The 23,921-nt window shown below is 46.4% G+C and overlaps 2 protein-coding genes and 1 pseudogene across 4 annotated transcripts in view; all 3 read right to left on the minus strand.

Moving 5' to 3' along the window:
- The window catches only part of LOC131744263 (endoribonuclease LACTB2-like), a 38,748-nt gene extending 23,226 nt beyond the window's left edge, over positions 1-15,522 (minus strand). For both annotated transcript variants that reach the window (XM_067017575.1, XM_059043648.2), the window contains exon 1: positions 14,198-15,522. The gene's annotated coding sequence lies outside the window, so the exon portion shown is untranslated. The remainder of the gene's footprint in view (positions 1-14,197) is intronic.
- Positions 15,523-16,627: 1,105 nt separating this feature from the next.
- Positions 16,628-23,921, minus strand: part of LOC131744262 (endoribonuclease LACTB2-like) — a 45,244-nt gene continuing 37,950 nt past the window's right edge. The window contains exons 7-11 of one of the 2 annotated variants that reach the window (XR_010837516.1): positions 21,866-22,027; positions 21,749-21,784; positions 17,646-18,388; positions 16,922-17,128; positions 16,628-16,693 (exon numbers count right to left, since the gene is read on the minus strand). The gene's annotated coding sequence lies outside the window, so the exon portion shown is untranslated. Of the gene's footprint in view, positions 16,694-16,921; positions 17,129-17,645; positions 18,389-21,748; positions 21,785-21,865; positions 22,028-22,801; positions 23,437-23,921 lie in introns of those variants that run through there. The other variant, XR_010837519.1, reaches the window with a different exon arrangement.
- Positions 22,039-22,469, minus strand: LOC131744264 (cytochrome c oxidase subunit 6C-like; annotated as a pseudogene).

A 23,921-nucleotide genomic window follows, 5' to 3' on the forward strand; every position in this document is an offset into this window, starting at 1 on the left:
TTTTGTATCAGAAAGATGGGGGAATAAAAACATGTATGTATATTAATTCCTTATATTTGGAAAAAGAGTCAGGGAGGATAAATAAAAACGTATGAATATAGCTGCCTATGCGGGGTAGGCAGGTGGCGTGTCGGGAATAGAGATGCAAGCAAGACTTCTCTGATTAGAACTTTTAAAAAGTTTTAACTTTTTTTTTTTGATTTGTATGTGTGTGTATTTTATTATATATTAGTCTCTTAAATCAAATAGAAAACAAAAAGTGGAGCTACAAACCAAAGTTACGATAGTACTAGCTTTTCTCATCACCCGTCTATCTAATTTTACCAGAGGTCTTTATTTCTTCATAAGGCTTTGAGTTACTGTCCAGGGTCCTTGACTCCAACCTGAAGAACTCCCTGTGGCAGGCAGGTCTGGTGGTTAAGAACTCTCTCAACTCTTGATTAACTGAGAATGTCTTGGTTTCTCCCTCATTTTCAAAGGAAAGTTTTGCTAGATATAGGATTCTTGGTTGACGGTTTCTTTCCTTCAACACTTCAAGTACATTGAGCCATGCCATCTGGCCTCCGAGGCGCCTGATGAGAAATCTGCTCACGACCTTCCTGGCAAATCTTCTCTCAGCTTCATAGACTTTCATAACGTACCTTATCGTGTCTTACGCAACAGAACATTTTGTATGGTATCGTGAAGTCAGTTAAGTTGAAACATTATTTTGAGACCAGAATTTAAGGAAAAGGAATTGAATATTTCAAGTGTAGACATTATGAGGTCTTTGAAATTATTACACATTTTCAAACTAGAAATAAAAAGGCCACTGAAGTATCCTACAGATTTTAAATTATAACAAAGTGAATACCAATAGCGAATAACACAAGTAAAGAAAAATTTCTTTGGGATCCTTTTTCCTAAGCGTAAAGGGGCCTTGAACTCAAAAAGTGAGAAAACCACTGTGGCTTACCCAGAGCTGCGATGGGTCCATTTCTAGCTCTGACCTCACAGTGCACCACTGTGATGAACTTCACAGAAGCCCTATAATAGAGCCCAGCCGGGCCAAGGTTTTTGGTAGTTGGAGCCCAGGAAGCTGCTTTTGGTGACCTGACGGCCGTGGACCCACAGTTAGCTTGTGTTTTCCTTGTTCCTGCCATTTTGTTGATTTTTTTCCCCCTCTTTTCTCTACTCTTAGCACTGTTAGTACCGTTAGCATCATTAGTTAGGAGAGTTAGCTTTGGTGGTTGGGTCAGGAGGATGCAGGGCCTCACAGCCAACTGTGCTGCCAAGGAGGCTCATATTGGTGATTATGAGATCCTCCACACCATCGGCGAAGGCACCTACGCTAAAGTGAAGCTGGCCCGGCACATTCTGACCGGGACACAGGTGGCTGTCAAGATCATTAAGAAAAGGCGTCAGAGCTTCCCAAATTTCCAGGAGGTACTTTGGCGGGAAGTACACAGTATGAAGGCTCTGAATCACCCAAATATCGTAAAACTGCTGGGGGTGACCGACACAGAGGAGACGATGTTTTTAATAATGGAACACCTCAGTGGGGGAGACATGTACAGCTACTTAAAGACACATGGCCGTATGACAGAGGCAGAGGCCCGAGGCCCGTTCCAGCAGCTGGTCTCCGCTCTGCAACACTGCCACCAGATGGGCATCGTGCACCGGGACCTGAAGCCACCGAACCTCCTCTTTGATGCCAACATGAACATCAAGCTTACAGACTTTGGCTTCAGCAACAAGTGTGAGGCCAGCGGGAAACTGGACACGCCCTGCGGCACACTCCCGTATGCTGCCCCGGAAGTCTTGCAGGGGCAGAGCTACAGAGGCCCTGCGGTGGACGTGTGGAGCCTGGGAGTAGTGCTCTACTTCATGGTAACTGGGTCCTGGCCCTTTGTGGGAAAAGACTTTCAGGAGCTGCGGGAGCGAATCTTGAAAGGGCGATACTCCATCCCAACCTACCTCTCTTCAGAGATACAGAGTCTCTTACAAAAAATGATCGTCCTCAAGCCCAGTGACAGAGGCACCTTGCCTGACCTCATGAGGCACCCGTGGGTGAATATGGGCCAGAAGAAGCCACTCCAGCCACCCCGTAAAGTGGACCCGGAGGTGACAGGGATGAGGACTCTGGACTTGACGTGGGACAAGATCCAGGACCCGGGAGAAGGCAGTGCGAGCCCCAAGAAACCAACGGTGGGGTCCTCCATCATAGCTGCAAGGTGCTTCTCTTCCGGGGACCTCAGTGGCAATGAACTTGAGCCTTTTCCAAGCCCTGAGTTGTCCACCCTGGAAACCGGGCGGCTCCACCAGGGAGAAAATGTGCAGCTTCAGGAAGACCAGCAGGCAGGGCAGAAGACCAGTGAGGCTGCCTGTCCCCCACCCAGCCTGGAGTCGAGGACTGCCACCCCCAGCCCAGCCCACCGGTGTGGCCCTGGGGCGTCCCCCTCCACCAGCAGCAGGACTGGAGCCCCAGAGGGAACCAGCTGCCCCCTGGGTGTGTCCAACACTGGAAGGTCCTCCCACGCTGCACAGCCTGAGAGTACGTCCTCATCCGTTCGCTCTGGCCACAGCCCCAAAAAGCAAGGGGTGGCTAGGAGAATCTGGAACTCTATACTCCAACATCTTTGTTGCAAGCTGCCCAGGATGAGGCGTCACAATAAAGTGAGCCCATCTGAACCCCGCGAGTGACCGAGGCAGGAAGGTCAGGCCGTCGCGCTCCCTGGGACCCAGTCCAGTGGAAGATGAGTGTGTTCTCTGCACGGCCTTCAAAAGCATCGTATCCAAGACTCTGGCCAGCTCAGAGGATGGTCTGGAGCAGCCCGGGTGACTGAAAGAGAGGCCACCGTGGCTGCAGGTCCGCCCCTCAACCCCCACCTGGGTGAAACTTCAGAGACTGGACTGTCATTCCTGGGGCACGTCTCCCCTCCCCCACTCTTCTGTCTTCCGTGTTGGTGGGGGAGGGGGATAGTTCTTGTTCCAAGAGCTCCTTGGTTCTTCCAGTTCCAGTTAATAAACTCGATGCTCCACAAAGATGTCTCACACTCTGCTTTGCATCGTCCCTGCACAGAACTGGGGCTGGTTCCCTGGTTCAATAAGCCCTTGAACACACGGGTGACTGGAGCAGGGTCTTCTTCCCCGAGGCCTCTCTCTGGGGGCACATGCTCTCGGAGGCATCACCTGCACAGTCCCATTGGCTCTCGTGCGCTTACAGGTCACTTGCCGACCGTGGAATCCTTCACTGCAGGACACAGCACTCTGACCATGTGCCCGTCAACCACCTGGTCTTTTGTCGCAGAAACTCCTGTATTTCGGGGCTCCCCAATCCGCTCCTTGCCACTTCAGAACAGTTTCCCAGCATTATCTGCGATGCTATGTCCCAAGCTTGAAGTCCTCAGAATGTCCAAAGCCTCACCCGTCTATGGCACTTGTAAACACCACACTTCCCTGCTCTGGAGACAAGTAAAGGTGAGAACCATCCGGGTCCTCCAAGCCCGTGCTCCAGTCAGACACTTGCTCTCCTTGCTCACAATTTGGATTCAGTCTCTCTCTCTGCTCTTTCTTCTAGCACTTGAGAAGTAAAAAGAGTTCCTGTGAGTGCATCAATCTGTTCTAAAACATTCTTGAGGTGAGAACAGGCCTCTGTGGGGTGAATTTCAGTTCCACTCTCAAGAGATCTATCGTATTAATCACTAAAACTGGACCAATGTCTTCGAGCCAGGCTTGTCGCAGAACTGCCTGTGTCTTTTGCATAATGCAGTGAAATGGCACTGGATTTCATACTGATCCCTCGGACCTGTTCATCCTCTCTGCTGTCCATGTATGTACCTTAACTTGCCTGCCAGGCGACTGCAGATGATGCCATTGCTAGATATAAGATAGTCGGCCAGAGAGGTTTTTCCATGGTCAACATGAGCCAAAACACAGATATTCCTGACGTTAGCCGTGTTTTTCCGGAGTCGAATCCTCTTATCCAAACCATTGAGCCCCACGGTCACTTATTTCCGGTGACACTGCGGTACTTGCGGAGTTTACTCATCCTTCCGGATCGGCCGTTCGCGATGCATCACAAAGCTCGCGGGGGCTGGGTGCACAGTGACACCTGGAACTCTGCCCCGTCCTCTGTACTCGGGCATTATTTCTCCAGGTCAGTGATTACATACTGGAAGGGTCTTATGCAGGAGGGAGAGAAGATGCCGACATCTCTCTCTTCTGCTCGATCTTTTCCCAAGCCTCTCCTATCACTCCCACTTGCTTTCACTGCAGGTGAAACACCCAGCTTCCCGACTAAATTTGGGGGTCACGTGCAGGTGCAGTGAATGTCTTCCATTCCTCTCCACATGGCTGCTGCCGACCAGCCAGCCCGGCTCGGACCCCAGCGTGCGGCCACACCACGCGCGTCGCAGGCGCCCAGACCTCCGCGTCCACCATACGCCCGCCCGCGCGCCGGGGGCGGGGCTGAGGACGCACGACCTTTGACCCGCCCCCAGAAGTTTTAACTTTTAAGCTATGTAAATTTTTAATATGCTAAACATGAAATTAAATAAAAAGAAAAATAAAACCTTAACACTGAATACCAAGTGTATATCTTACTGTATACTAGATAACATAGCCACAGTAATTAATTCAAATAAGTTTCCAATCCAACACTAAAATAATAAATAAATACAACACTAAGACATCCCTAATAGAATAGATCTTAAGATTTAAAAAGCTGCAAAGGTATCTTGAACTTTACTTAATAGGCTTATTGTTGGCAGTGTCATTGATTACTGTGTTTCTGAAATGAAACTGTTCACTGTATGACAGGTCCAGGCAAGTAAATAAATTGATGTGGAGAACCCAGGTTCTCACCGCGGGATAAGGGAAAAGTATATATGAAATGATGGCATTAAGGTTTGGGGTTTTTTTTTTTTTAACATCTTTATTGGAGTATAATTGCTTTATTTACAATGGTTGTGTCAGTTTCTGCTTTATAACAGCGTGAATCAGTTATACATATACATATGTCCCCATATCTCTTCCCTCTTGCGTCTCCCTCCCTTGGGTTGCTTTTTATTGGCATTGAGGAATCATGACTTCATCATTTCATTGTTTTTCTAGCTCTGTCTATAATGAGGCCCAGAAGCAATGATACTCCAGTAGTAATGAGCACACCTCACACTCAGTTCTTTGTTTCTAAATACCATTTCCCACTCTTAAGAAACCAGGGCTTCCTACAGACATAGCTGGCTCCAGGTCTTAGGCAGGGAAAGTAAAATGTGACATTGAGGCACTCTGTGTCAGATAGTAAGGAAGTGCTCAAAGATTAAGGGAGCTACATCTCAAGGACAAAGCAGCACTGAATTTAAAAAATACGTATAAGTTCGGAGTAATAACTCAAGAAAGGAGGGGAGAATCTCTTCTTTAAGAGGAATGGCAGCAAATAAAGAAAAAAAAAAGTAAGTGGAAGAAATAATAGAATAAAAGTCACAGTTTTGCCACCTTCAGTGTATTAACTGATTAAGGCAAGTATCATCAATAGATGCTAAAACCACTGGATGAAAGATTGTTGGGAAGCAGGACATTCACAAAATCTCAAATAATCAGATTATGAATTTTAAGGGGAAAGTAACCTTGACCATGAAGAGAGCTGGGGTCATCATGCCAACCAAGCGACCAAACTTCATACCATCCCCACTGCCCGCAACCACCCTTCTGTCTCTCTGCGTTTGGTTTTTACACATTCCACGTATGAGATCATACAGTATTTGTCTTTCTCGGTCTGACGTATTTCACTTAGCGTAAGGCCCTTGTCAAGATCTGCCCATGTTGTTGCAAATGGCAGGATTTCCTTCTTTTTTATGGCTCAATAATATTCATATATATTACACACACACACACACACACACACATATATATATATATACACACACACACACAGCACAACTTTTTAAAAAAAATATTTATTTAGGCTGTGCGGGGTCTTAGTTGCAGCACACGGAATCTTCGTTGTGCATGCGGACTCCTTAGTTGCGGCATGCATGCGGGATCTCGTTCCCTGACGAGGGATCAAACCTGGGCCCCCTACACTGGGAGCACAGAGTCTTACCCACTGGACCACCATTCATCTGTCAATAGACACTGAGGTTGTTTCCATGTCTTGGCTGTTATGAATAGTACTGTGATGAACACGGGGTACAGATATCCCCTCAACAGAATGATTTCGTTTCCTTTGGATATGTACCCAGAAGTGGAGTTGCTGGATCATATGCTTTTAAGGATATATATTTTTGGATTCTTTGCATATTTATATCTTAAAACTGTCATGTTGCTTTAATACCCGATTTTTGAATTTTTTGCTCACTATATTGTATTTTCCTACATCATTAAATATTTTTCTAAAACATGATTTTTAATGCTTGCAGAGTATTTCACTATATGCGTGAATCACAATTCATTTAGTTTCCTATTGTGGGCAGTTTTCCTCCACCAGTAACACTGAACGAGCATCCTTAAAAATGGTGCTTTTGTTATTTTTTGATTTGGTCTCAGAGTTTTTTTTTTAAACAGAGTAGTCTTCCTGTTTACATTGCCCTTCTCTCCTCCTTCCTCCATAATGCATATGTCTTACTCACTTCGGTCATTAACATGCAAGATTTCTGGTTTTTCGACTTCCTTGCTGTCACTTTAGGTTCTATGGACTGCATTTTCTTTCGTCTTCTTTTTCCCTAGTGATTTGTAAGCTACATACACTTAAGTAGATGTAAGAAGACTGGGCAAATGAACTTCTCTTAATGTCAGTTTTTCACTGAAATGTGAATAGCAGGTGTCTGAAAGGACTGCTGGGAGATTCAAGACAAGCATTTGAGTGCTGAGCATAGTATGTGGCACAAAGTTACCTGCTTAGTAAATGGTAAATATTTTATTTTAGTAGTGGTTATCTAAAAGTTTAAAAGAAACATTGTTTTTTCTTTCTTGTTAAAAATTTTAAGAACAAAGCAGGGGCTTCCCTGGGGGCACACTGGTGAAGAATCTGCCTGCCAATGCAGGGGACATGGGTTTGAGCCCTGGTCCGGGAAGATCCCACATGCTGCGGAGCAACTAAGCCCTTGTGCCACAACTACTGAGCCCACGTGCCACAACTACTGAAGCCTGCGCGCCTAGAGCCTGTGCTCCACAGCAAGAGAAGCCACCGCGATGAGGAGCCCACACACCACAACGAAGAGTAGCCCCCACTCACCACAACTACAGAAAGCCCATGCGCAGCAACGAAGACCCAACGCAGCCAAAAATAAAATTAAAATATCCATTAAAAAAAATTGAAATGACTATAACTCAGAAGAGTTTCTCCTTTGCCAAAAAAAAAAAATCAAATCCTTTAATATTAAATATTGACATGTAAAGGCTTTAAACAATCTGCTAAAAATGTAACAGATATAAGGTACCAAAACATGAGACACTAGTGTAATGGGAGCAATTATTTTTGAGAGGGATTAAGAAGTGACATTAAGAACTATTCGGCTTTTGTGGTTTCTAACTGTATGCTTTGTATATTGCAAACAATTACGATTTTACAGCTGCTCCAAGGGCAAATATTAAAGAGATGTTAGAAATCATCTCTTGTCTGATTTAACCTGCTGCAACCTGTTAATGAAAGTATTTGATGTTATATGAAAATGATTCCAGGAAGTATATTTCCAGCAATTATAAAAATATGTGGAGACAATCTACAGAATGGGAAAAAATTTTGCAAACCATGTCTCTCATAAGGAGTTAAGATCCAAAATATATAAAGAACTCATACAACTCAATACCAAAAAAAAAAACCCAATTTAAAAACTGAACAAAGACCTGAACAGACATTTTTCCAACGAAGATACATGAAAGACCAACAGGGACATGAAAAGGTGCTCAACATTACTAGCAGGACATCGGAACCACGGAGAGGGCAGAGAAAAAGGCTGGTGGCAAAATAAGAAGAAATGATCAGAGAGGAGAGGCAGAGAGAGAAGGAAGAGAGCTAGATGCCCAGAAGCCAAAGGGGGAAACATTTCAAAAAGGTGTGGTTAATAAAGTCAAAGTTTCAATAGAGGTGTGTCAGGAAAAGAGCGCAACGGACCAGACGATGTAAGAAGTCATCAGTGGTCGCAGCTTGAGTGATTCCAATGAAGAAGTGAAAGCAAAAGCCACCTCACAGTGGAGTACAGAGAACAAGGGGAACAAAGGGGTCCCCAGCGACAGATGCCAGGTCAAGATTTATGTCGTTTCGTGACGGGAGGCACTGAGCTGGTGCGGGGGCAGTCAGCAAAGGCACCAGGGAACAGGGAGAATTTAACACGTCAGGGCATAATGGGTGGAAAGATCCCGGAGGGACGAAATATAAGGACAGAGCTAAATAAAGGTTGATCTTGAGCAGTTTTCCTCTTAGATCAGGCAGGCAGAAGGTAAAAATGATGAGATAGATAAGTTCAAAAAAAGGCAAGAAACTGAAGAAAATCCCTGTGCGGGGGGAAAAGCAATGTCATCTGTTAAGCATAGTTGGGGATTCAAACGATGAGTATTTTTATAGTTCCTTTAGGGAAAGGAGCTGGCCAGGGAAAAGTAAAAAGATCCCCGGGTATTACTTTTGTCTGAGGTCAGAAACCTTGGACTTGCAATATCATCCATCAGCAAGAGTGCACGACTTCCTCTGACAACACTGAGCAATCCACAAGCGGGGAGGCATGGAAAAGGCAGATGGCAGGCTGGATCCACGGTCGGATATGTGCAGGCCAAGTAGGGAGAAAGACCAAGACGGAAAGGGAGCTGAGGGCCTGGGGAGAGTGTGGACAGTAGTTAAAGTCTACAGGAAGAAAAGCAAAGCAACAAGGGGCTAATACACTGGAGAAAAGGAAAGGGGACCAGGCCCCACAAAAGCCTGGACTAGGTGGAGAGCTGGCATACGAGCAGTACACGTGGGGAGATGAACAACATGCAGGTTGCAGCCGAGTTCTGCTATTCTGGAATTCAGGATCTGGAAATACGGCAGGCTTGTGAGATAAAGTCAGGGTATGGCCACCACAGTGAGTTCTTTCACTGGGTAGGTACATAAAGATCACTTCCCTAGAAGAGGCAAGTAAGGCTTCTCTGTATCACATTTTGGGTCATTCACACAGATACGCGACAGCAGAACAATGACATGAGTTTCCAGGGTAACACTGCTTTCATGTGATTCTTTTTAATAAAGTTGACTGATTACTAAATTTTATGTTTTAATATCTTTGTTTAGATTTCATATATAAACGCACACACACACTCCACATCCCTGTTTCTAATTTAGAATACGAGGTCACCACTACCATAGCTAAAAAAACTTTTAAAGTTTTTTTTACAAATGGCAAGTCAAATTCTTCAAAGATAAATTTAATATCAAATTCCCAAAGCAACAAAAATTAGATTATCCTTTAATGCTAGGCTTCCAAAGAAAATTAAAATCTGGCTTCCAGCTAGCTAAGCAGAAGAAGAAGAGGAAAAATACAAACTACACACCCTAAAAATGTTTATAGAAAAATTTTTTAAAAAGAAGGAAAATCACACCAGTAATCATGCTCTTAGCCATTTCTAGGGGTCCTAAGCCTCATACCACAGCCAGCACAGCTTTAGTTAAACAAATATTACAGTTAATCAATAGTAAGACAAATTAGTTTGGAATAAAATATGCTACAGAAATATACAATGCACTCCAAAGTAAAAATGAGTTTATGACAATTTGGGACATTTGAAGCACTGCTCTCCATTTATAAGAAAAATATGAGACTTATTCAGATACATCTTAAACAGGTTACCACGACTCTAATGAATTATTTAATCCTGCATTGTATGGAGTATCATGAATATCATAATATTTCTTTAGTGGTCACCAGCTGGGGCTTGGTATCTTTTCTTGTCATACAGAGATGTCAACTATTTTGTACTTGCCAGAGGGAAGTGTGACTACTACATTGACCGGGTGTCTCAAAGATAAAGGCAATTTCTGAATATCAAATCCCACTTTCTCACCAGCTTATAGAAAATTAAGTTTTTTTTTAAAAAAAAAGGAGGAAAGAAAATGTTGGCATGAAGATAAGCCATGCTAAAAAATAAAACCAACCCCCAGGACTGTTGTAATTGTAACGGTCCCCCAAACCTGGCATGGCACAAACAACCTGGACTCCTGAGTCTCTGAAAAGTAAATCCCTCCCAGAAGGAAATATTCCTCGTGGAAACCCCTAACTCCTCTTCTATAGTCTCACTTTCAGAAAGCTTCCCAAGTATCTTTACATCTTTCAACTGTTAAATTTTCCTAACTCCAATATGAAGTCATTCATTACAGACCATGATGGTCTGTAATACAGTCCATGTATGTGGACAGAAACTGACTGTACTAAAAACATGATTTCAAACTTTACAGCAATTGTTGATAACACAAATTTCCCTGGAAATTAAACTCTTCCATATCTCCCAAACAAACTATTGCTTTATCAACCTTATCAGTATATGTAATCTCTTTAGATGCTAACTGTTAGAACATTTTCTCACATAAAAATGCTGTCTTCGGGGGCTTCCTTGGTGGCGCAGTGGTGGAGAGTCCGCCTGCCGATGCAGGGGCCACGGGTTCGTGCCCCGGTCTGGGAAGATCCCACGTGCCGCAGAGCGGCTGGGCCCGTGCGCCACAACTACTGAGCCTGCGCGTCGGGAGCCTGGGCTCCGCAACGGGAGAGGCCACAACACTGAGAGGCCCGCCTACCGTAAAATAAATAAATAAATAAATAAATTTTAAAAAAATTTTAAAAATGCTGTCTTCGGGCTTCCTTGGTGGCGCAGTGGTTGAGAATCTCTCTGCCAGTGCAGGGGACACGGGTTCGAGCCCTGGTCTGGGAAGACCCCACAGGCCGCGGAGCAACTGGGCCCGTGACCCACAATTACTGAGCCTGCGTGTCTGGAGCCTGTGCTCCGCAACAAGAGGCCGCGACAGTGAGAGGCCCGCGCACCGCGATGAAGAGTGGCCCCCGCTCGCCGCAACTGGAGAAAGCCCTCGCACAGAAACGAAGACCCAACGCGGCCAAAAATAAATAATTAATTAAATAAATAATTTTAAAATGCTGTCTTCTGTTTTTCGACTTTGATAAATACCTAAGGAATAATGAGCTACCATTTATGGTATGCCTCCTGTAAGCCACACTTTGAACTAGCCATTATAAAACTTAGTTGAATTCTCAGAGTAATCTGATGAGCCCTATTTTACAGAAACAGAAACAAGTTCTAAGAAGGTATAGGGCTTCCCTGGTGGCGCAGTGGTTGAGAGTCCGCCTGCCGATGCAGGGGACACGGGTTTGTGCCCCGGTCCGGGAAGATTCCACATGCCGCAGAGCGGCTGGGCCCATGAGCCATGGCTGCTGGGCCTGCGCGTCCAGAGCCTGTGCTCCGCCAACGGGAGGGGCCCCAACAGTGAGAGCCCCACGTACCGCAAAAAAAAAAAAAAAAAAAAAAAGAATAAGAAGGTATATGACATGCCCTAGGCCACCTAGTTAGCAAGCAGTACAGCCCTAACTCCCTTTAGCTTCAGCGTCTCTATTGATTCTCCATTTTGGCTAGTAATACAGTATCCGTTATTGCTTTGTCAATTTCACCATAAATCCTCCGACATTTCCTCAATATATTTACACAAAAGACTGAACAGTTCTGCTGCAAAAACATTAACTTCTCTATTATTCTAGCACAAATACTGTTATTCTATACGTTAACGTTGACATTCAGCAATTACTTTATTATTATTTATTTAATTAATTATTTAAAATTATTGGCTGTATTGGGTCTTCGTTGCTGCACGCAGGCTTCTCATTGCAGTGGCTTCTCTTGTTGCAGAGAGCACAGGCTCTAGGTGCGCTGGCTTCAGCACTTGTGGCACGTGGGCTCAGCTGCTCTGAGACCTGGGGGATCTTCCTGGACCAGGGCTTGAACCTGTGTCCCCTGAATTGGCAGGTGGATTCTTAACCGCTGCGCCACCAGGCAAGTCCCACAGCAATTACTTTAAAAGTCAAGTAGCAAAACTAATCCAGTGAATTTTTTCCCAGAGGTAGATAACAGGCTTTCAACTCCTAAAACTTTAACATATGGTAAGAAAAATGTAGTACAACCTGCACAAGCCTCCTTCTGTCTACTACTTCAACATTCTTTTTTGAACCGACTTTAAAAACTTCTACTTAGATCTTTGTTGTGTCTATTTAAATTGATAAACTTTACAGATGTAAAGGTGAAAATCCACTCACTCTTAAAAAATCATTGACATGTGAGGCAAGGTATAGGTGGTGAACTTCTCTAGAAATGTGGCAAGAGAACATGAACTATTTTACATAAAAGCAACGTTATAACATGTCTAAGTGTCAGCACTTCTGATTTATATTCCATTTCATTCAACTCACTGCAAATACACCTTGCAGGTAACATTACTCCTAAACTATATCTTTAAAGACAGGGATTCTTACCACGTGGAGACGGGTTATGGCAAGCTTTACAGAACTGGTCAGTATACCGTACACACAAAAGTATTACTTCTAACACCAAAGCAGAAAGTATATACAAGTATAAAATTCAGAAAGAGAGTACCAATGTTTAGCATTGCATTGCTAATATCATATACATTCATGTAGTTCTGTATAAACCGTGAGATGCCTTCTCACCATATCATCTGATCTCTTCAAACAATGGCTGTGAGAACAGCACAGGTGATGTTATTGCCTTATACAGAGCAGAAAAACTGAGGCTTAGCCTTGGGTCATTCAGTAGGTAAGTAGCCCTGGCCCAGCCTAAATCCAACAAAGTGACCTATGTTAGTTCCCTTCTACCCTCCCTTTCAGGATACCTACTACCTCCTTAGCAGTGGACTAAGTGGACGTAAACGACACTATCAAGAATAAAAAAAATCTGTATCTAGATCCAGAAAAGCCCATTTGAAAAGAAGCAAAAAATTATTAAAATATTAAGTTACCTAATCATAACATTTTAAAAACCCACATGGGCTCCATTTAAACTATTTATTCAACTTCCAGTCACTAGCAGTCTCATTACACCAGCTTTTCTCAAGAATTCTCAATGCCACTCATTAAGCAAATATTTTGTAAGCACCTTCTAAATTTAGGCTTTGGAAATAGATTAGGAAAAACCCAAAATTTCTGCCCTCACTGAGGTTACATTCTAGGAGCGGGGAGACAATAAATAAGTAAAATAATTAGTGTATTTGGTGGGGCACAGGAGCTACAGAGATAAATTTAAAAGGGAAAGAAGATAAGGAATGGGCGTGTGTACTGGGGAGCGAGGGAAAGGAAGCCGTAGGATGTTACACGTTCACCTTGCAAAGTTTATTACCCACATTCAACAGCTGTTACTAAGTCATCACAATACTCGCTACGTGGGATGAGAATTTACACACTCCTGACATTTCCATCCTCTCCTATTTCAAGAAACAAAAAGAAAATTATCCGACGCCTCGGCACTGCTGTTCAGAACCCCAATTTCTGTATCAGACCTTGTTTCCTGAAGGAAAGAGCAAGCGCTGGGGCAAAAAGTTCGATCACTGGTAACAATACCAGCTTGGGAGAGAGGAGTTAAAACAATCGGGTGGGTGCGACTCGGAGCCCCGATCTCGCGGAGATCACTCGCTGCCCCGCGGCCACCGCCCTTCCAGTGGGCAGCGGACGCCAGGTTCCGTCGGTTTCACGCCACACTCGGTGCCGCCGCGGCGCCCGCCCCCGGGCGCTCTCCGGTCTCCACGGCCTGGCCAGCCAGGCGCGCCGGCCATTAACCAGCCCGCCCACCGCCCGCAGCCAGCTTAGCGTGCAGGGGCCGCCCCAGCCGACCGCCGGCCCCTTGCCGGCTGCCACGTAACCCTTCGCGGGAACCAGGAACTGCGCGGCGCGGCCCGCGGGAGAGGGCGGCGGCGGGAGGGCGGCGTGCGCCGCGACCGAGGGGGAGACGCGGCGGCCCCGGCCCCTGCGGGTGCACGGCGGCCAGGCTCCCGGGGCTCCGCAGCCTCAGGCCGGCTCGGCGCGGGGCGGGGCAGGTCCGCTCCTCCGGGCCCGGCGGCCGGCACCTCCCCCGCCCCCCCACCACAGGTGTTCCCCGCGGTCCCGGGCCGAAGGGCTGAGCTGGCAGCCGGGGCCCGGGGAGGGGACGGCGGGCGGGAGATTGGGGCGCGGGCAGGGCTCACCTCGAACATGAGACCCAGCAAGAAGACCATCGCCACACAGGAGACGATGTCCGCGTGATTCTGCAGGACGAATTCGTGGCTCAGGACCGGGGGGCTCTTGGTGCTCTTCTTGCGAATCGCCATGGTGAAGCCGTCTCCCGTGCCTGCAGGTGCTCCGCCCCGGCTCCACTCTTCCCAGCTGCTCACCGACTCGCCGCCGCCGCCGCCTGCCCCTGGCGGCTCCTCACAGCCCCGCCGCTACCGCTCGCTGGGGCTTCACTTCCCATCCCACAGCCAGTACGCAGCCGCCGGGGCCGCCGGGAAAAGAAAAAAAAGGGGAAGCCCACAGAGGAGGCGAGCATGCGCACTGGGGAAACGGCTCTCTCTCTCTCTCTTGCCGCGGCCGGCCCTGCGAGCCCACAGCGCCGCCTAGGGAGCGGAGGCCGTCTGCCCGGGGCCGGGCGAGTGTGAGAAACCCGAGCGGCGCCTCCCTTGCCCCGCGCCAGGGCGGGGGTTGGGAGTCTTTTGAGGCGCGAGCTTCCTGCGGTTACTTAAGAGGCTGAGTCCGCGCCGCGGTCACACGGCGGCCATGTGCTAGGGCGTGCGCGGGTGCAAGCGTGCTTTCCGCCCTCTGTGCCACCCTGGCCTTGGGGGTCAGTGCCTGCTTCCACATTGATTGTCACTTCTTGAAAGCCACTGCCACCAGCAAAATAATCTAAATGTATGAGTACAGCTTAACTCCACAAGCGTAGGGGCATTCTTCGGTTTTAGCAGCTGCCTTAAAAGTTAACTTCAGAGTTATTTTAAACACACCTGAGGACTTGTTTCCTGTTCTTTGTAGCCTTGAGCTAGTTTTCAAAAGAGAACAATTCCTATTTGGTCTCTCCTACCCATCCCCCAACGGGCATGCGGCTGAAGTAAGTTCATAAATTTGGGGTTACTGGCCTCGTATTTATTATTAACGACACTTCTTGGTAATCTAGGGAGATGATTTTTAAAAGTTTGTGGATGAGACATGTCTTCCTCTTCCATATTTCTGCCCAAACCAAGACTCCTTGTATTCTTTCTCCAGATGAATTGAACCACACTGTTTACCCATTTGGCAAATCTAGAAACCAGAGTCATCCTGGACTGATCCCTTTCAGCGTCCTTCTATATCCAAACTATTACCAAAGAAACCCAAGGCCAATCAGTCCCCCCTTCCCTTTCCCACTGCTGCACTCTCAGGAGGGGACTCACCGCTCGCCTACAATATTACAACTCTGGTGAATGACTTAGTGGTTTTAGAACATGGGTTTTTAAGTCAGAATTCTGTCACTCATTATCTGTATGATCATGGTTACTTATCTCCATGAGGTTCGATTTCTTCATTTATTTACGTATTCATGCATTCAAAAAACTATTTATTGGGCAGCTACCATATGCTAAGCACTGGGGATACAGAACTGAAGGAAAAGTACAATTGAACCTCTTCTTACGGGCTTTCATTTTAGTATGGGAAGAGGATCTTTACACAAGATTTACAAAGTGAAACATGTCTTAAATTGAGATGAGGGTCCCGGAGAAAAATAAAGCAAGGGGAATAGGGAAAGTGTGGGAAATTGCATTTGCCTGAAGACTTGAAGAGGTGAGGGAGCAAACCATATCATCAATAAAAAGGAGATAATTGTAGTACCTGTAGCCTACTTTAGCAACGAAATGAGATGATTCCAGGAAAGTGCTTAGTAGAGAGTTAGGTATCAATGTTAGCTATTATTGTTATTATTTTTTCTTTTTGGCCACGCTGCTTGCGGGATCTTAGTTCCCTGACCAGGGATTGAGCCGGTGCCCCCTGCCGTGGAAGCATGGAGTCCTAACTGCTGGACTACCAGGGAAGTCCCAAATGTTAGCTATTGTTATTTTCCTACTTTCGGATCAAACAATTACTAGTTTTACCTACCTCCAAATCACCTTCCAATTTCATATTAGAATGATCTTTCTAACAAAATTTTTCAACATTTTTTGGTGGTTGCCCTTTTCCTTTGTGGGAAGCTAGCATGACTAAATAGTGCTTTACAGTTTGGCTTCTGCCTACCCAGACATGCTCAAACCCTGCCTCTATAGGCCCCAATCTCTTCGTACCAGCACCACTGGCTTCCAAATCTATACACACGATAGTCTGTCCTCTTCCCACGCTCTCCCTGGCTTTGTGCTTGCTGCTGCTTCTGTCTGGGATGTTTTCTCCCCTCCCCTCATCTACGCAGCACACGCCAACTGTTGCTTCAAGTCTCATTCACAGGTGACTTCACTGAAACCTTTACTGACTTCTGTGGCCATCTCTAATGATTCAACTGCATTTAAAAAAATAGCTTTAATGAGATATAATTTATATCACGTAGTTCACCTATTTCAAGAGTACAATTTGATGATTTTTTAGTATATTTACAAAATTGGGCAACCACCACCACAATCTAACTTTAGAACATTTTTATTATTCCCCAAAGAAAGACTTCGTTTTTGTCCTTGAAACTCATATACCTGGAATGGAAGACAGTAAACAAGTCATTACCAATGTGATGGGTATTTTCAAGACCTGTTTGGTGAAGGGTGACATGGAAATATTCTAGGTCATTTGGAAATTAATTGTTCCACTAAAGTGAATTTTAAAACTGAAATGGACTCTTTCAAACCTTAAAATGTAGTCATTTTTCACTCTTTTGTGAGAAAATACCCCCACTGGTGTTCTTTTAGTTGCATGAAACCTACCATACTCTGGACGGCTGTAGGACTTGGGATGGCCATTGGACTTGGCAAGACAGAGGATGTGAGTCTGTGGCAGCGGAGGTGATCCAGGAAACAGACACCAAGACCAAGTTAGAATCGTAAGGGATTCGTCGTCAGCAACGTACGTGAAAAGTAGATGGGAGAGGAGTCGGTAGGGAAAGGCTGCAGACCGCGATACGTGTCTGACACCTGTGAGAGGAAGGAGGGAGGGCCAGCAGGAAGACCTCAGGCTGAGGTGCAGCCTGAGAACCCCCCGGCCAGCCTGCATTTAAAGTGAGACTGGTAAGCAGAGCCCCATAATTGTCTTTGGTCCCATCCCCCTGCTTGGATCCAGCTCTGGAGAAGGCAGAGAGTTGGGGTCGGCCAGGCCAGCGTGCCAGAGGGGCAAGGATGTTGAGGGGAATTGCAGAATAGGCCAGGGCTGTGAGGAGGTGGCTGTGCTTCTCCTACCTGGTCACCCTCCACCCACAATCCACCCTTGTTTGCTGGGAAAGGCAAACCTCTTCAGATCGCGTCACGGAGGCTCCCCGGCCCTCTGAGTTCAGCCAATGGGAGGCACTGGCCAAAAACCAGAAGTGAGTTTTGGGGGTCTGTTCTCCCCTGATCCCTCCTGGCCTTATGATGGTTCTGGCCGGGCCTGTGTTCTGCGGTGGCCACAGCCCCTGTCAGCCTTTCTCTCACTTCCAGCTCTTGCTGGGCTCAGTACCTCTTTCTCTCCTCTGCGTCTTCAGGCTGCCCGGGAGCTTCCCCTGTCTCTGCTGGGCTCTCTCAGCCGGCCCACTCCTCTGTCTACGGGCCTTTCACGAAATTCTCTCCAGCTCAGCCCTTCCGAGGGTGCCATCTGTTGCTTGCCAGTGCTGTATCCCCAGATGCAGAGCGCTGGGGCCTCGGAACTGGGGGCGCCCACGGAGTGGAAGAGGGTTGGAGTGGGGCTAGCTGGCCAGAGAGCAAGCGGTCAGAGGGTGGGGGGCTGGGGATGAGTCCCGAGGTCGTGCGGTCCTTGGGGACGAGACGGGAGGGGCGTGATGGAGGGCGCACGTCGGAAGCGGAAGCGAGGAGTCGAGGCGGTAGGAGGGGAGAGCGCCCTCCACACGCCTCACGGGTGCTCTGTCGCCAGGAGGGACTCAGGGCGCTGAAGGGGAAGGGGGCGGGCGCTGACATGCGGCACGAGTGAGGAGGACGAAGCGGAGTCAGGAGCCTGGTGAGCGGGTGTTGGTCGCGGCGTCGTGGGTAGTGAGTGGGTGGTGTAGTTGGAGGGCATGGGCTTCCAGAAGAGCGCGGATTTGGGGGCGAGGGGGGAGAGCTCTCTGTCGGCAGCAGGGAGGGGCATGGGCACCCCCACTCCTCCCCTCGGCTCTGCGGCGTGCTGGGGTGGGAGGGAGCGCAGCGGCCTCTCGAGGCTCCGGGGCGAAGCAGGTTTCAGTTTCCAGTGAGAGCTGCCCCAGGTTTCTGTGCAAGAGGGTAAAGAAAAGATGCAGAAAAGGGTGGAGGCTGTGGAGGGCTTGGCTGATGACACAGCTGGGCTTCTAGGGGATGCAGTGGAAGGGTGGGGGCACGTTAGCTGAAGTCAAATCAAGGGAGGAAGAGCCACGAGGGGGAGCGAATGTGGTGACGGTGGATGACCTGGAGGTTCGCCTCCAAGGGGACTAAGGTAAGGTGGAAAGGGTCCTGCCACATGGGGCCACTCTGCAGATGGTCTTTTAGGGAAAGTGGGGAATCAGTTCTAATTTTAGCTTCCTTTTTAGGATGGGCTGCTTCAGAAGCTTATAGGGAGGGAGGACTGCCGGTAAATCCTCTGAAGGCGGGTCATGGTGGTGGGGAAAGTGGTCTAAGGAGGCCCTCAGGGCTCCGGAGGCCTCTCTTAAGCAGACTGAGTGCTCAGGGGTGTCCACCTCTGGAGGCTATTGTGTGTCCAGCGTGGCGCTGGCTCCTATGGGTACAGACACTGTCTTGTGGGCAAGTGATGTTTCCGCAAATGTAGCTTGAATCCCGAAATGTTGGGATTCTCGGGATATTTTTAATAATTTAGAAAAGGACAAAAAGCAGACTGTTTGAAATGCGGTCTATCCAGGAAAATCTGTGGCATAGGGTTGCTGTAATTATGAGAAATAGCAAAGAAACAGAGAGACAATCTTTGCCGTCAAAGAGGTTATCTCTAGTTGGTCGTACAAGACATATATGAAAAGGAAAAAAACAGTTCTGAGATGATGCGAATGTAAGTACAACAGCACGTGCCTAATAAAAGGAAGAACTAAAATGGGACTGTTGGATTTCAACAGCTCCCAGGGGACAAAAGAATGGAAAAGAAGAAACTAATATTTGTTGTATGACTACTGTGTTCCAGGTATTTATATTTTGCTTTCACATAAGTTACATCATTTAGTTTTCACAGAAACCCTATGAATAGTTGTTATTCTAATTTAAAAATGGGGAAACTGAGGCTCAGAGAGGTTAAATAATTTGCGCAAAGTCGCAGGGCTGGCAACCTGTTGGTCGGACAAACCCATTCTGTTTCAGTACAAATAGTGCTCCAGGAGCTTCACTTACCAGGGTGACCCTGAACTTCCAGAGAGCAATGATTCTCAACCTGATCCATTGGAGAGACTGGCTCTTGCTCTGATGGAAACACAAAGCCCACTAAAAAGACAAAGAACAGGGCTTCCGTGGTGGCGCAGTGGTGGAGAGTCCGCCTGACTATGCAGGGGAAGTGGGTTCGTGCCCCGGTCCTGGGAAGATCCCAGATGCCGCGGAGCGGCTGGGCCCGTGAGCCATGGCCGCTGAGCCTGCGCGTCCGGAGCCTGAGCTCCGCAACGGGAGAGGCCACGACAGTGAGAGGCCCGCGTACGGCAAAAACAAACAAACAAAAAGCAGGTCATTTATCTGTTTACATGCTGTTGTGAAATCATTTATAGTAAATTTTAAGAATATAAAATTGCACTTGTCTTGTGAGGAAGAAATTGTATTTCTAAGAGGAAGCGAAATCATTGCTTTAATGGTTGGAAGGGATATAATTTTCTTGAGTATAAAGTTTACTGCTATGGAAACGATAAGCCAAATTTATAATGCAGTGTGGTTACTCTTAGGAAAGATTGGCAAGAGAGGACACGTCCCCCTTGGAGGGAGAGCCAACTAAGTGGTAATGAAAAGGCTGTGACCCAGCCAGATCACTCTTGGGTCCCCCTAGGGGCAGGACTGTGATCTTCTGACCTCTAGAAGCTTAAGGAACCCAAGATGGAGTGTCTATCCTTATTTAAACTATAACTTAGTTCACTTTATTTAGTCTCACTTTGTTTAGCACACCAAGGGCCTGAGTTAATGCTTCTCTGATAGATGAGAGATCAGTTTCAGAAAGTGGTGAATGCAAAGTGTAAAAATGGAAACAGGAAGTGTAAGTGATTTCAAGAAGTTTAGCTTCAAAGGGGAGGAGAGAGCAGGGTAGGTCACTAAAGAAGAATCAGGGAGTTAAGGTAGGTTTTGTGTTTGCTGTTGAATGATGTGACAGATGATCACGTTTAGATACGAGACAAGGGAGAAGAGGACGAGGTTGAAGACACTGGGGAGATGGGGAGAGGTGGGAACGTGGATGGACTGAGGTCTTGAAGGTTTGGATCCTCCAGCACATAGCTAGAGGATTAACTTTACATAGGAGGGGACACCTCTTTTCACACGGAAACGAAGGAGGGACAAGGCAAGGTCAGCAGAGACAAAGCAGTCGTGGACCTGAGTGGAGGTTCTTCCCGTCTGTGATGAGATCAGGAAGGGCAGTGCCAGGAAGACCGTTTTGAAGGAATGAGAGGGGAGTGACAGCCACAAGGGTGGAGGGAAAGATGGCCACAGGAACAGGGTGGCCCTGGAGGGGTTTGGACAGGCGGAGACTGTCAGCCCCACTCAAGGGGCTTGGTGGTTTGAGGGGAGGGCTAGGATAGAGTTTAAGCAGCTGGTCAAGGGAATGCTTGGTGCAGGGTTGGAGGATGTAGGGGGTTTCTTTATACTGGAGTGGATTCTCTTATTATAACTCTCCTAGTTGCGAGGGACTGAAAAGAAGATTCACAAGATTCAGCAGATTCAAAAGAAAAGCTCTGGGGAATTGGGATGCTCTGTGGATCTTGGGAGCTAGAACCAGATACTTGACCTCATCAGTACTCTCTCTCAATGTATCTTTCTTTCTGTCTTTTGTTTCAGGTTGGCTTCATTTTTCCCTATAGTCAATGGACTTTATTTACATGGCAGAGAACATTGTCACTTGCAAGTTCTATCAGAGCAATCCCAAAGGAAGACCTAGACAAAGCTGGCTTGGCTGTATGATCATTTCTGGGTCACGCGGCCTATCTTGGTCACATGCATTTCCCATGGGTAGGGTAAGTGAGTCTAGTATTAGAAGGTGCAGAGGAAGGGGTGTTGGGCAAATAAGAACGTGAACCAACACAGGTGTCCCAGGGAACATGGTGGGAAGGTTCTAAAGGTAGAGGAACAGCAGGAGGTGGTTGGATCAGGGGAGCAAAATCCAACAGTAGTATGACCATGAGTGAATGAGAAGACTAGATGGATGGGATGGAATAGACGGCTTGTATTTCAGGCAACAGCCAAGGACTCTGAAGATGTGTAGTAGGATGGCTTTCTGAAATAAACTCAGCAGACACAGATAGAGGAGTGGTCCTACTTTGAGCTTGTTTCGCCTGCAAGAGGGTCTTAGTTCTCATGAACAGGCAGGCAAATGGTGGTGGGTAAGTGGTTCCTGGGGAGATGGGAACGTGAGGACACAGCAGCAGCAGACTGGGGGTGTACTTCGCAAAGCAACTGTAGACTCACCTCTGCCAGGGAGGTCACCCAGTAGATCACTTTCTCCTGAGGAGAATGAAATGATGAGAGCATCACTCTGTGCAAAATGCTTTGCTCAACTGCTTCTAAAATTAGAAGGTCTTATACCTCAGGGAGTTTGTGACTGGTGGAGCTGACATGATGTCTTGTAGCCATCAGAAAAATGGTGTATGGCTCGGTGCCTAGTAGAACCAAGGTCTTGGGGTGGTGGCCAAGGATTCTTTGGAGCTGTTTCCTTGTTTGCATCAGCCCTTGTGCTCAAAGACAAAGCTTACAGCACGAGTGAAAACAGGTAAAATGTGTACAGTTCTTTGCAGTCCCCCAAACACTGCTGATATATACATTATTAACGGTATTTGTTAATCGTTTATGTATCATGAGAAACTATTCCTTAGCCCAGATATTAGGAGTTCATAGTTCAGGAACACAGGTAAGTGACAAACTTCCATGGAACTCAACCCAAAGAAATTCTTTCTATTCCAAAATCACTTTGCCCTCTGAAAGATACCTGCCTCCCTCATCTCCTCAAAATCTTTTATGGAATCATAATTTCTGTAGAAATCTGCATACGCCTTCTTTCGTGGTTCAGCCACAGCAAACTTATAGAAAGCTGCAACTCCCAAGGAGACAACGAATGCTCCAACAATTTGAAATCGCAGACGCTTGGCCAGAGGCCACGCATCCGAGGTTTTGTCAAAGAACTGGAAGCCATGGTAGCTTTTCTCCTACACAGCTCAACGACGACGTCCTTGGAGAGCTACATTATTAATTTTAATCTCCTATCAACCAGGAACATAACGTTTTCCCTCCTTCAAATAAGGAAGCAGAGGCTCGGTAAAATAACTTGTTTAAGATTTTACAACTATTAAATGTTAACTCCCCAGATGAAGGATGTGAATTTTTAAAGTTATGGTAAGGTTTTACTAAAAAGTAAGTGTGGTGCTTTATGGAGCTTAACTGGTGTTAAGTCCAAGTGAAATAATCATAAGGGAATATGTGACTGTGTTCTGTTAACAACAACAATAAAATAATAGCAACTAATATTTATTGGGTGCCAAGCACTGTGATCAACACAAAGAACATTTAATACAACAACTCATTGAGTTAGGTACCATTATCATTCTTTGTCTATAGAGGAGGAATTGATTGGACAAATAATATTACTAAAGCATCACCACCACCACCATGATGAATGGAAACAGGAATGGCCCACATACTGGGAAATCAATTAGTCGTAGTTTAACTCAGGAAATGAGCGCTAGGCCAGGGAAGAAAAGAGAAAGGGAGAAATCCCTGAGACTCTGTGAGAGAAACGATAGGTTTCATTCCTGTGAAGCAAGCCCCTTTCATTTCCTAGGCAGTTTTATCAGTCCTCCTGGGCATCTCTCACACCCAGCCGCATTTTCTTTGGTCTTCGGATCGCATCTACATCCTCAAACTATAGCAGGAATATTGCCTTGCTAAATGGTGTGGGGCTTGAAAGAAACAGGAGTGATCCAGGACAGATTCAGCTGGGGACATGGGAGGAATGGTGATGCTATTTACCCAAATGGTGAGTTGGGAAGGAGAGGTAAGCAGGACTATGAGATTGTGGAGTAAACAGGAGAGATCAGTTTTAGATATACCGAGTTTCTTCACATTGATGTCTGGACTTTGGGAGACAGCTACATGAAGAGTTCCTGCAGACAGCAAAAGATTCAAGCTCAAGTATACATTTGGTGATGATGGTTAACACGACTCAAATGGATTAGCTCTTTGAGGTGGTGAATAAGAAGAAAGAAGAGCAACGAATTTAGTCTTGGGGGTGCCCGTAGCGAAGAGACTAAAAGGGATCAGGATCTTAATTTTCTATATACAGCAGTAATAACAGTGGTTTTCAGAGTGCTTTTCTAACAGTAATTTCCCACGAAGCCTCCATAAACTCTGGATGATGAAACTTTTAAAAGCTCACAACATTCTCTCACTCTTTAATCCTAATAACAGATTTATTTTAGGCTTAAATGCTATTGCAAAGAATGTGCTGGTCCAAAGGACAGGATTATTAGAAATTATTTCCTCTGAAGTTGAAATTCTTTAAAAACATACTAAATAAGACAAGTAATAAAATGGGGGAAGAAAAGGACAATGATCATATTAAAAATTGAATTCCAAGAAAAATTGCTAT

The sequence above is a fragment of the Kogia breviceps genome, chromosome 17 (genome assembly GCF_026419965.1).
Source record: "Kogia breviceps isolate mKogBre1 chromosome 17, mKogBre1 haplotype 1, whole genome shotgun sequence".
In the NCBI taxonomy this organism is placed as follows: Eukaryota; Metazoa; Chordata; class Mammalia; order Artiodactyla; family Physeteridae; genus Kogia; species Kogia breviceps.